Here is a 13,261-nt window from a genome sequence, read left to right on the forward strand (position 1 = left end):
GACAGAGGAGCCTGGTGGGCTACAGTCCATTAAGTCACAAAGAGTCTGACACTGAGTGACGAAGCAGACATACACACATTAAGCAAATATTTGTTGTTGGCCTTTTCTGTGCCAGGAATTTGAAATGTCTCATTTGTAGAAAATACTTATAATCTACCTTCCCCACTGCTCCCCTCCCCCTTACCATTTTTTCTTGTGATTCTTCCAATGCTGTTGAAACATTTCAGGAATAATATTTCAGAAAGGTTTTATCTTTTTTTTTCAACCTCTTTATTATTATTATTTATTATTATTATTATTTTGTATAAAGTTTTTGCTTACCTTAACTTTTCCCAGGGAAGCAAGAACTTTTGAAAGAAAAATTCACATTAACTTAACAGCAAATTTAGGGAGTACCTGTTGCTGCACTAGTAAGAAGCTTGTCATTGTAATTTAGTAAGTTTCTGTACATCTCAAAAAAAGACAAATATATCTAGTTTCAATGCTTGTTGACCAATTCTCTCAGTACAGGGTTACTCTGAGCCTGTCTTCCAATTTCATTTTTTCCCTCCTGTGATCAGTTTCATTTACATGTGGGAGATGACTTGATTTTTGAATATTATCTTACAAATTTTTGGTTTCTAATCTAAGGAATTTATTTGTTTTCAGAAAGGAAAGAATACAGAGATTCTTACAGATTGTATTTTTATCATATATTTGTGATGTAATTTTTGAAATCTATCATCAACCTATTATTTATTTATTTATTTATTTTACTTTACAATATGTATTGGTTTCGCATATATCAACATGAATCTGCCATGGAGGAAATTACTCTATCTGATTACGTATTTAAAAATGTAATTCAATACAAATCTGAAGTAGAAAAAATTTCTTTGATTTTGTCTTTTAAAGAATTTTCCGCAGTAATGAAAATATCTTTTAACACATTAACAAAGAATCTGCCCTCCCAAGGCATTTATTGTAAGCAGTGATAATGATGAGATTGTGCTGTAATGAAACAAAGACTGAGGAAAGAATACAATTTAGCTACATATTATTGTAATTCCATTTGAAGCTTCACACAGACATAAGGAAGTTTCTAGTGTGGATGCTGGAAGAAAGATTTGTTGTTTCCTCATGACACAAAGGTCAGTAAACACTTGGTAGACATGACAGCATTTGAAGGCTATAAATCCTCCCCCTTTTCCCCCTGTTGTGTTAACTCATTACCATTATAAACACATTTCAAAGAAACCAGTCTCTCCTTTTGTTCTGAATTAAATTATTTTTTCAAACGTATGCTTGCAAAGTACAAAGCTAACTTTCCTGCTGAAGGAGAATGGGTGAGATATATCCACAGCTTGCTAGGGGCTAACTAACTGTGAGAACTAGGGTTTGTGAGACTGGTGCCTGCTGCTGCTTTAAGTGCTTAGGCAGTTCTCTCCTTATTCAGCTGCAGTCTTGGCATGGGAGTAGCGGACTGTGGAGGAAATCAAATAGTCCTTTAAGTTGCAATTTTTCACCATTAGCTTAGCATTCTGGACTATTGAGAAATATTTCAAACACATAGTTAACATAGATTCCCAATTATTTTTATTGTAGCAATGGGATATATCAGATTAATCAATGGCATTAATGATGACAAATGAAATTAACAATTCCATTGGATATATAGTTGGAAAAACATAGATACCCAATTATTTTGATTGGAAAAAGCATTTTACTACAAGTTATCATTGAAGAGGAACTAAAGAGCCTCTTAATAAAGGTGAAAGAGGACAGTGCAAAAGCTGGCTTAAACTCAACATTCAGAAAACTAGGATCATGGCATCCGGTCCCATCACTTCATGGCAAATAGATGGGGAAACAATGGAAACAGTGAGAGACTTTATTTTCTTGGACTCCAAAATCACTGCAGATGGTGAATGCAGCCATGAAATTAAAAGATGCTTGCTCCTTGGAAGAACAGCTATGACCAACCTAGACAGTATATAGATCACTTTGCTGACAAAGGTCTGTATAGTCAAAGCTGTGGCTTTTCCTGTAGTCATGTATGGATGTGAGAGTTGGAGCATAAAGAAGGCTGAGTGCTGAAGAACTGATGATTTTGAATTGTTATCTTGGACAAGACCCTTAAGAGTCCCTTGGACTGCAAGGAGATCAAACCAGTCAATTCTGAATATTCACTGGAAGGACTGATGCTGAAGATGAAACTCCAGTATTTGGCCACCTGAGGTGAAGAACTGACTCATTGGAAAAAATCCTGATGCTGGGAAGGATTGAAGGCAGGAGAAGAAGGGGATGACAAAGGATGAGATGGTTGGATGACATTGCTGACTCAATGGACATGAGTTTGAGCAAGCTCCGGGAGATGGTGAAGGACAGGGAAGCCTGAGGTGCTGGAGTCCATAGGGTTGCAAAGAATCAGACATCACTCAGTGACTGAAAAACAACAGCAATCCCAAGAGACATAATTTTTCAAAGGATACATATGAGTAAGTCACTTTCAAATGCAGGTCAATGAAATTGTTAAAATTATAAAACTATAAATTGTGAATCTATAAATATGAATCTAATAATAAGATCAGACCAACAATTTTTGGCCATTAGTTATGGTATTCAGCCACTTTTTGTGATCTATAACTCATATCAAGATATGCCTGCCTGGTTCTAGCTATTGTAAATAGTGCAGCAGTGAACAGTGGGATACATGTGTCTCTTTCAGTTTTGGCTTCCTCAGGGTTTATGCCTAGGAGTGGGATTCCTGGGTCATATGGTGGTTCTATTCCTAGCTTTTTAAGGAATCTCCATATGTTCTTCCATAGTGGCTGTATCAGTTTCCATTCCCACCAACAGTGTAAGAGTGTTCCCTTTTCTACACACCCTCTCCAGCATGTATTGTTTGTAGACTTTTTGATGATGGCCATTCTGACTGCTGTGAGGTGGTATCTCATTGTAGTTTTGATTTGCTTTTCTCTAATAATGAGTGATGTTGAGCATCTGTTCATATGTTTGGTTAGCCATCTGTATGTATTCCTTGGAGAAGTATCTTTTTAAATTTCTTCCTCACTTTTTAATTGCATTGTTTGTTTTCCTGGTATTGAGTTGTATGAGTTGCTTATATATTTTGGAAATTTATTCTTTGTCAGTTGTTTCATTTTCTATTATTTTCTCCCATTCTGAGGGTTGTCTTTTCGCCCTATTTGTAGTTTCCTTTGTTGTGTAAAAAGTTTTAAGTTTAATTACGTCCCACTTGTTTATTTTTGTTTTTATTTCTATTAGTCTAGGAGGTAGGTCATAGAAGATCTTGCTTTGATTTATGTCATTAAGTGTTCTGCCTATGTTTTCCTCTAAGAGTTTTATAGTTTCTGGTCTTACATTTAGGTTTTTAATCCACTTTAAGCAACCTAAATGTCCATTGACAGATGAATGGATAAAGAAGCTGTGGTACATATATACAAAGGAATACTGCTTAGCCATAAAAAGGAATGCATCTAAGTCAGTTCTAATGAAGTGGACAAACCTAGAGCCTATTATACAAAGTAAAGTAAGTCAGAAAGAGAAATACAAATATTGTATACTAATGCACAATGATAAGACAAATAAATGGCCAAGAAATACTACATAGATAAAAATCTAGTTCTAATGTGAGCAAGTTTAGTATTCTTTGCTGAGTTCTTCTACAGTGACCTCTTTATCGTTTCACATCATCATACTCAATTTTGTGATACATGGCTTATTTTGATTATTAGGTTGGTGCAAACGTAACTGTAGTTTCAGACTCTGAATTTTAAATCATTATACCTAGGCTCAAACACATGCTTATTGATCAAAATAGAAACCTTTACAATCAACACATTTTTGCCAACAACAAGTAAGTGAAAAGTTGCTGCTGTGAGCAGTGTGCTAAGGCAGGATGTGTGACCTCCGGAGGAGAGGATTTCAATCTGGGACCAGGGACCAGGCTCGGCCACTGGAGCTTTTTGTGTAACAGAATTTTATTAAAGTATGAGAGAGAGAGAAAGCTTCTGACATAAACATCAGAAGGGTCAGAAAGAATGCTCCCTTGCTAGTTTTTAGCAAGGTGTTGTATGTCTTTTAAGGAGCTTCTAATTAGATAAGAGAAAAACCTCAAGGCTGAGGGACTTTCACCAGGCCCCTTTCCCACAATATGCATTTTTGAGATAGGATGGCAGGAGGTGTGTCATCCCAGGCCATAAGGAAAACAGTTGATATGAACAGTGGTTTGTTGAGCCCAAGGTTTGAGAAAAGAAAAAAAGGTTAATCTTAGGTGGAACCATTTTGAAGAAAGGCAGGTTCTAAATCAAATACATAGTTTCATTAACATAACATAAGAAAAACATTTCCATAAGAAAAGTGCATTGGTTAGCTCAAGGCAGAACCAGGTGTCTTTTACTTTTGTGTTGAGAAGGAAGAAAATGTCTGCCACTTGCAGTTTTCTTTCCTCCTGCTGCTTAGGACCTCTGGCCTCTCATAAGTTTGTTTATTCTTGTTCTGTAAAAATCCATGCTCTGGGTTTTGACAAACTCATGGAAAGTGTTTTCTGGATCTGGCTGGTTGTGGAAGCATTTTCCCTGCAAAAGTTGTCAAGCTGTTTGAAGAAATGGTCATCAGTTGGCAAGAGGTCGGGTGAATATGACAGGTGAGGCAAAACTTCATAGCCCAATTCATTCAACATATGATGTGTTGGTTGTGCGATGTCTGGTTGGGTGTTTTCATGGAGAATTGGGCGCTTTCTGTTGACCAATACTATCTGAAGGTGTTGCAGTTTTCAGTGCATCCCATTGATTTGTTGAGCATGCTTCTCAAATGTAATGGTTTCACAGGGATTCAGAAAGCTGTAGTGGATGAGACAGGAGGCAGATCACCAAACATTGACCATGACCTTTTTTGTGCAAATTTGTACTTTGAAGCTTCTTCTCAGTGCAATCCCTGAGCTGGTCATCACTGATTGTCACATAAAATCCACTTTTTGTTGCACGTCACAATCTAATCAAGAAATGGTTCATTGTTGTTGTGTAGAATAAGAGAAGACAACAATTTTTTTTAATGTTTGGTCAGTTCGTGAGGCACCCACTTATTGAGTTTTTTCACCTTTCCAATTTGCTTCAAATGCCAAATGACCATAGGATGGTTGACATTGAGTTCTTTGGCAACCTCTCATGTAGTTGTAAGAGGATCATCGAAGCTGATCCTCTAAGCCTGTTGTTATCAAGTTCCAATGGCTGGCCATTGTGGTCTTCATCTTCAAGGATCTCACTCGTTGGCAAAACTTCTTGAACCACCACTGCACTGTACATTCATTAGCAGTTCCTGGGCCAAATGTGTTGCTGATATTGAGAGTTGTCTGCTCTACTTTACAGCCCATTTTGAACTCAAATAAGAAAATCACTCAAATTTGCTTTTTGTCTAACATCATTTCCCTAGTCTAAAATAAATACGAAATGAACAGAAAATAATGTCGTTAGTCCAAAAAAGTGAGAAATGCACATTAAAATGATGTTTAGCATAACCACATTTGTTTATGAATATATACCAATACCAAGCAGAAAAATTCAACAGTGTAAAAAACCTCAGTTACTTTTTGCACCAACCTAAATAGTTAACTTTTAGTGTAAGTTAAATTTTCCTGTTTCAGGTCCTAAGCCCTTTTCACCTTGGTGTGTCTTGCAACATGTCCATGAATTATTCCATCTTCAATTTAGCAATATATAATATTGTTGAGAATAGACTCCCTATTTGCTATTTCATTCCCTTACTTTGTGACTTGCTAAGGAGTAGCTGATAGAAATTTCCTGTTGGTTTTCTTGAACCTTACCTCCTCTTATCAATCGTTTAGTTCCTGACTGTGCTATGAGTTCATATAGCATAGACTTATGTTAGGAATGACAGCGGGTTCTTTCTTCAGCAGGGCTCTGCCTCTAGGCTGACCTAGTTTGCCTATCCACTGTCATGCTCCAGGCTCCCATGGGTGAGGCAGCTATGCAAAGAGTGACAGAAGCCATCCTCACTGCCAACAGCTTAACTTCTGCTGCAGAATCTGGGAACAGCGATTATGTTACTTATCATTTGGTTTCTGAATAAGAAGGAAGTCATGTTATTATAGAAATGGTTATTCATAAGGGTATAAATTTTTCTTAATAGATTGTATATAATTATTCTGCAGAGAAGGAATGAGGAAGCAGTATAATAGATACGGTAAAATGGAGTGATACCTAGGTTAAAAAATGTGCTCAGATACTCAGTGATCTGTGATGGCCTAGAGAGATGGGATTGGAGGTGGGTAGGTGGGAAGCTCAAAAGGGAGGGGATATATGTATACATACAGCTGATTCAGTTTGTTGTACAGCAGGAGCTAACACAACACTGTAAAGCTATATTATTTCAATAATTAAAAATAAAATGCTAAAATAAAATAAAACCTCTACTACTAATGCCATAATCCAAGCAAGCCTTCACCTCTCCCCTGGAGAACTGCTTAGCTTCCTAACCCATTGAATTTTTTCAGTTTTCCCACAGCCAATCCCTGATAGTTGATCCCCCACAGCTGTCAGATTGAATCTTCTAAAACTGAAACCTGATAGTGTTACTCCTTTATTCAGTTTCCTATTACTCCTAAAATAAAATACATTCTTTGGATGATCTTACACATAAGGTGAGAGCATTCATTATTATTATTTTGTTATTATATTTTAGTTGCAGAGTGTTTAACTTGATAAATGTACCATAAAAATATATGTTCAAATACTTGATGTAGCAGAAATAACTTATATTAAAAAATGTGCTTGGATAGATTTAAATAAAAATAAAAGTACTTTAATGTCATGAAGTATTGGTATTCTTTGACTTGCATATTTTTTTTCAGAAAGAAATGTGATTATTCTGTACCTTTAGTTAGAAATGTAGTTCATCATAAATAGTGATGACATGGGAGTCACTATCTGCCAAGCATCTGCCTAATAAGGAGATTTTGTATCCATTTAGATAATCAGATTATAGTCAATACTAGATCTGATTATATTTATAACCTTGCTGAGTTTTATCTTCCAAGAGAGACTGAAGCAGTAGAACTGAGCAAGACTGTCCCTGGGTAGTATTTTGATGGTTTCTGTATGTTTCAACATCTCAAACTTTTAAACTCCAAGGACGTGGTGTGGTCAGAGTCCTGAAATAATCAGATTGTTAGCCACTGACTGGCTAAACAAAGTGTCTCCAGCACTTTGGTCGGTGTCTGAATGACATTTTACTTATTTACAGTGAGTGATAACTCTGAAATGAAGTTTATTACTCAAAGTCTGCATGGTCAGCACATTTCTTATCTATTCGGGCTACTTGAGGAACCAAATGAGAACCAAAAGTTTGCTTTAGACCAGGTAGAGCCAAAGCAAAATGAATTTAATGCCAAATACTTTAATCCAGTTTAAGGATCTATCTGGTTGTAAGGGAAGTCTTACAATGACAATGAGATCTGATGCTCCACATTCATTCATAAGACTCATTTTAGTTAAGATGGTTGAAGAATTTTCCTTAGCTTAAGAATAATTTTTCTCAATGTGATAGAGGGCCAATATGCTCTTGAACAGTATTAGAGATAATGTTTCTATTATCTCTTATAAATATTCTAATATCTCTAAAAAACTATTCCCCTCCATTCTCTTTCCTGTGGTTTGCTCTCTCTAATTTCACCTACTTTCGTTACTCAGTGGCCTGCTTTGCCTGGAGCTATTATACCTTGGCTGGTATTTGAAGGTAATTTTCAGCCACCCATTTACAAATTATTGTTTAAGCTGGTGCATTTATGGTTGACAAAGCATTTCCCTGTTTTATGAGTTAATTTGATAACAACTGTCAGACAGAAATATCACTTCTCTTATTTCCAGACCCTGTTTAGAAAACACCTCACTGTAACTCCCAAGTACTGAAAACAAGAGGGAATTCTTTGGAAATGCTCAGGTGGAGGCTGCAAAGATGTTTTAAAAGCTAGAAATTGTTTTCTGACATGAAGACCATTGCTCTACATGAGTTGAAGTGGCACTAATTAGCTTTGCAGCATATAATTGTAATCTTTGGGCTATGAGGCATGCCTGGCAATAGTTCCAGGTGTTACACATGGTCAGTTTAGTTCAATTTAACAATTTTTTGACCAGTTCCTCATCAACAGACTTTTGCATGGAATTAACATATAACATTTGTTTTTATAGTACTTAATAGCTTTATTTCATTTTGTACTTACCAACCCTGAGAAACCATTATGCTAGGAATTCCCCAATTTTATAGTAAAGGAAAAAGAGGTTCAGAAAAATAAATGCTGCATCCAAAGTCATATAATCTAGCTAAGGCTTAATTACCCCTTTCAACTGTAACCTTTTCTACCTTGGTAAATATAGAGCATTGTATTTCAGTTTAGAGGAGCAAATTAATAGCTGAACTTTTGGAGGTAGTCAGATATAGATCAGACACTAAATAGATAATACTTGCTACTACCTAAGTGACTTTGGGCACTTTTCTTTTTTAACTTTTATGGGTTCAGTTTTCACATTTATATAATTGGGGAAATATTTTGTTCCTCTCTTACAGGATTTTTGTGGGGATTAAATGAGTTGGGGCATGTAACATGTTGGGCCAAGTGTTTGACAGTTAGCGTTCAACACATTAGCATTTAACTGATACTATAGTGTTGAATCCAGAAGACTTATTCTTATTTCATTTTGGAGACCGAGTCAGCCCTGTGCCATCTGCGGGGTCTTGTTTGATTTAAGGGTTTAGGACTGAAATCATGTTTCTCCAAAGGTTTGCAGTAAAGAATTATCAATTTTCCTAAGATGTCTAGAAGTGGTACCATCTTGTCTTAAAGTCAGAATTTTTATTCAATTAGCCAAGATGGTAACCAGGAAAGCATGTTTCTCCTAAAGTTTCTCTATTAATTAGTTAATGATCCCACCAGAACTTTTAAAATAACAATAACATGTATAAATTGGGAAAACAATTTTCAACGTTGTTTTCACTTCCATCACTAAAAGGAAATGAGGTTTTAGTTAGGTATTTGGAATAATTTACCAATGGTCAGTAAAGTGAGATAAATTAACATGCAGGCAGCAGCCTGTGGGAGAAAAAGCACAAGAGACCTAAGTTTTTGTCTAGTTAACATCTCTTTCCAGCATGTAACTTGAGCAAAACACCTTGATCTCTTTAAATCTCAGTATTTTCATCTGTAAAATGTGGATAATTATATCTGAGACTTAAAAGGTTGTTGTGAATATATAATGACATGAAGGAAAAAAAAGTGATTTGTAAACTGTGAAATGTTGCACCAACGGAAGGTGGTGTTATTTTCTGTAGTTCACTGAAAACAGAAATTCTTAGATTACTTGAATGTGCTCTTTCCTGAGTTGGAGGAGAACTAATAAATAGCCCTTTGGCTCTATTTTAGTTCAAGGAATGTATGTTTTCAGATTAAATCAGTATTGATGGTGTTGAAAGTGAAAGTCAAATCGCTTAGTCGTGTCCGACTCTTTGCGACCCCGTGGACTGTAGCCCACCAGGTTCCTCCGTTCATGGGATTCTCCAGGCAAGAATACTGGAGTGGGTTTCCATTTCCTTCTCCAGGGGAATCTTCCTGACCCAGGGATCGAACCCAGGTCTCCCACATTGTAGGCAGACGCTTTAACCTCTGAGCCACCAGGTGTTAGGTCTTGTCAAAGTGAAATTCAGTGGCTCTTTTGGAAAGGCATTAAAAAAGTAACAAAGGGGAAATTACCGGAAAACAAAGATATTTTGTATAGAAAACCTTATCACATTGAGTATATGTTAAATCTGTAAGGGCTTCCCTGGTGGCTCAGAGGTTAAAGTGTCTGCCTCCAATGCGGGAGACCCAGGTTCGATCCCTGGGTTAGGAAGATCCCCTGGAGAAGGAAATGGTAAGAACTGTAAAGTTAATTGTAAAGTTCTTTACTTCAGAATGACTTTGAGAACTATTAACTTCTTATATGTGTTTTTTAGATGGGAAAATGGAGGCATTTCCCCAAGTTTCCTTACTTCCAGGTGAAGGGATTTTGGCCAGTTTTATAAACAAAAAGGTCAGTAGCACAGCTGGGCTTGAAATACAGAGGTCTTGACTCAAAGTTTTATATTTAATTTGCAGTGTTTTGTTTTGTTTTGTTTTTTGGTTTATGTATAGTAAGCTTAGTCAGAAGCTAGGAAAATTCATATTATGCCGGGATCTTTAGCAAGACTGGTGATTACCACAACTGCATGCCTTTCAGAAGTACTTACACTGGTTATTTGAAATGACTTATAATTTTGGCTAGTTTTATTAAAAATACCCATCATATATTTTGATACATTGGTGTCCATGGACCAACCCCATAAATGTAAGATATTATCATTTTGATCACTTTAAGTGAAGGAATTTGACATATACAAATTCCTTATAAGCAAAGTGCTCTTTTGTTACAAAGAAAATGATCTTTGGATTGTGATTTGGAAGGTGATGAAAAGATTGCTTGCTTTGAAATTTATCTCTCACTGACAAGCCTATTTACCACAATTCCACCTTTAGTAGTTCAGATCATCTTATGTAAAGTAGGAAAGCTCATTTATACTATCATCTACCTTAGTAAGGATTGAGGATCAAGTTTTTTAAGATATTAAGGTAAGATTTCTCCTGAGTACCATCTGGGGTCAGAGTACTAAGGGGATTTCAAATTTTGATGAAGGAGGGAAAGAATATGCAATGATGATTTTTGGAGGCCTGTTTTGGGGAGTTTAGATAATGGTGGTAGGGATTTATCCTATCAGAATGCAGCATAAATAAACTGGACACTCAGAGGGTAGGGAAGAGGGTGAGAGAAAGCTAAGGAAGAGAAAGTGAAAGTGCATCAAAGGGTTTCCCTAGTGGCTCAGTGGTAAAGAACCTACCTGCCAATGTAGGAGATGTGGGTTTGATCCCTGGTCTGGGAAGATACCGCATGCAGAGGAGTAACTAAGCCATGCTTCACAACTGTTGAGCCTGTGCTCTCAACCCCAGGAACAGCAACTATTGAGCCCCTGCCCCACAGCTACAGAAGCCTATGCACCCTAAAGTCCATGTCCCATAGCGAGAGAAGCTCCAGATCACTACAAAGAAAAGGCCTTCTCTGAAGACTCAGCAAAGCCCCAAATAAAAAGGAGATGGCAAGAGTGAACATCATTAGCTTAGGAAACAGAGTACTAAAATGGACAGGAATGAGTAAATTTAATTCAGATGACCAATATAACTACTATGTGGGCAAGAATCATTTAGAAGAAATAAAGTAGCTTTCATAGTCACAAAAGAGTACAAAATGCAGTATTAGGGTGCAGTCTCAAAAACAACAGAATGATTTTGGTTCGTTTCCAAGGCAAACCATTCAACATCACAGTAATATAAGTTAAAGTGCTACACACAGTATGTCAGCAAATTTGGAAAACTCAGAATGGCCACAGGACTGGAAAGAGTTAGTTTTCATTCCAATCCCCAAGAAGGGTAATGCCAAAGAATATTCATAGTACCATTTGTGCTCATTTCACAGGCTAGCAAGGTAATGCTCAAAATCCTTCAAGCTAGGCTCCAATAGTACATGAACTGAGAACTTCCAGATGTACAAGCTGGATTTAGAGAAGGCAGATGAAATAGAGATCTAATTGCCAACATCCACTGGATCATAAAAAAAAGCAAGAGAATCCCCCCAAAACATCTACTGCTTCATTGGCTACACTAAAGCATTTGACTGTGTGGATCACAACAAACTTGGAAAATTCTTAAAGAGGTAGGAATACCAGACCACTTAACTTTCCTCCTGAGAAATGTGTATGCAGGTTGAGAAGCAACAGTTGGAACTGGACAAGAAACAGCAGTCTGGTTCAAAATTGGGAAAGGATTACTACAAGGCTATATATTATCATTTTGCTTATTTAATTTATATGCAGAGTGCATGAGTGCGTGATAAGTCACTTAAGGCGTGTCCCACTCTTTGCAACCCTAGAGACTATAGCCCACCAGGCTCCTCTATCCATGGGATTCTCCAGGCAAGAATACTGGAGTGGGTTGCCATCTCCTCCTCCAGAGGATCTTCCCAACCCAGGGATCAAACCCAGGTCTCTCCTGCATTGAAGGAAGATTCTTTACCACTGAGCCTCCAGGGAAGCCATATATGCAGGGTGTGAGTGAGTGATAGTTGCTCAGTCAGGTCTGACTCTTTTTGACCCCATGGACTGAAGCCTGCCAAGCTTCTCTTATCCATGAGATTGCCCAGGCAAGATTAATGGAGTGGGTTGCTGTTTCCTTCTCCAGGGGATCTTCCCTACCCAGGGATCAAACATGGGTCTCCTGTGTTGCAGGAGGATATGCAGAGTACATCATGCAAAATGCTGGGTTGGATGAAGCACAAACTGGAATCAAGATTGTCAGAAATCTTGAAATATCAACAACGTCAGATATGCAGATGATACCACTCTAATGGCAGAAACTGAAGAGAAACTAAAAAGCCTCTTGATGAGAGTGAAAGAGGAGAGTGAAAAAGTTGGCTTCAAACTCAATGTTCAAAAAACTAAAATCCTGGCATCTGGCCTCATCACTTTATGGTTAATAGAAGCAAAAAAAAAAAAAAAAAAAAAGTGGGAATAGTGACAGATTTTATTTTCTTGGGCTCCAAAGTAACTGTGGACAGTGACTTCAGCCATGAAATGGAAAGATGCTTGCACCTTGGAAGGAACGCTATGACAAACCTAGGCAGCATATTAAAAATCAGAGACATCATTTTGCCAACAGAGGTCCGTGTAGTCTAACCTATGGTTTTTCCAGTAGTCAGGTACAGATGTGAGAGTTGGACCATAAAGGTTGAGCGCTGAAGAACTGATGTTTTCTAACTGTGGTCCTGGAGAAGACTCTTGAGAGTACCTTGGACTGCAAGATCAAATCTGTCAGTCCTAAATTAATTAGTCACAAAATTAGCCACAACAATCCTGACTGTTCATTGGAAGGACTGATGCTGAAGCTGAAAGTTCCAATAGTTTGGTCACCTGATGCAAAGAGCCTACTAATTGAAAGAGACCCTGATACTAGGAAAAACTGAAAGCAAAAAGAAAAGGGGATGATAGAGGATGAGATGGTTAGCTAGCATATCTGACTCAATGGATATGAATCTGATTAAACTCTGGGAGATAGAGAAGGACAGGGAGGACTGGTGTTCTGCAGTCCATGGGGTCACAAAGAGTTGGACACGACTTAATGACTGAACAA

The 13,261-nt window shown here is 37.4% G+C and overlaps 1 protein-coding gene across 2 annotated transcripts in view; it reads left to right on the plus strand.

The window, feature by feature from the left end:
* Positions 1-13,261, plus strand: part of GUCY1A2 (guanylate cyclase 1 soluble subunit alpha 2) — a 600,412-nt gene that overhangs the window by 111,455 nt on the left and 475,696 nt on the right. The window lies entirely within an intron of this gene.

Source organism: Bos javanicus, chromosome 15, assembly GCF_032452875.1.
Source record: "Bos javanicus breed banteng chromosome 15, ARS-OSU_banteng_1.0, whole genome shotgun sequence".
Classification (NCBI taxonomy): domain Eukaryota; kingdom Metazoa; phylum Chordata; class Mammalia; order Artiodactyla; family Bovidae; genus Bos; species Bos javanicus.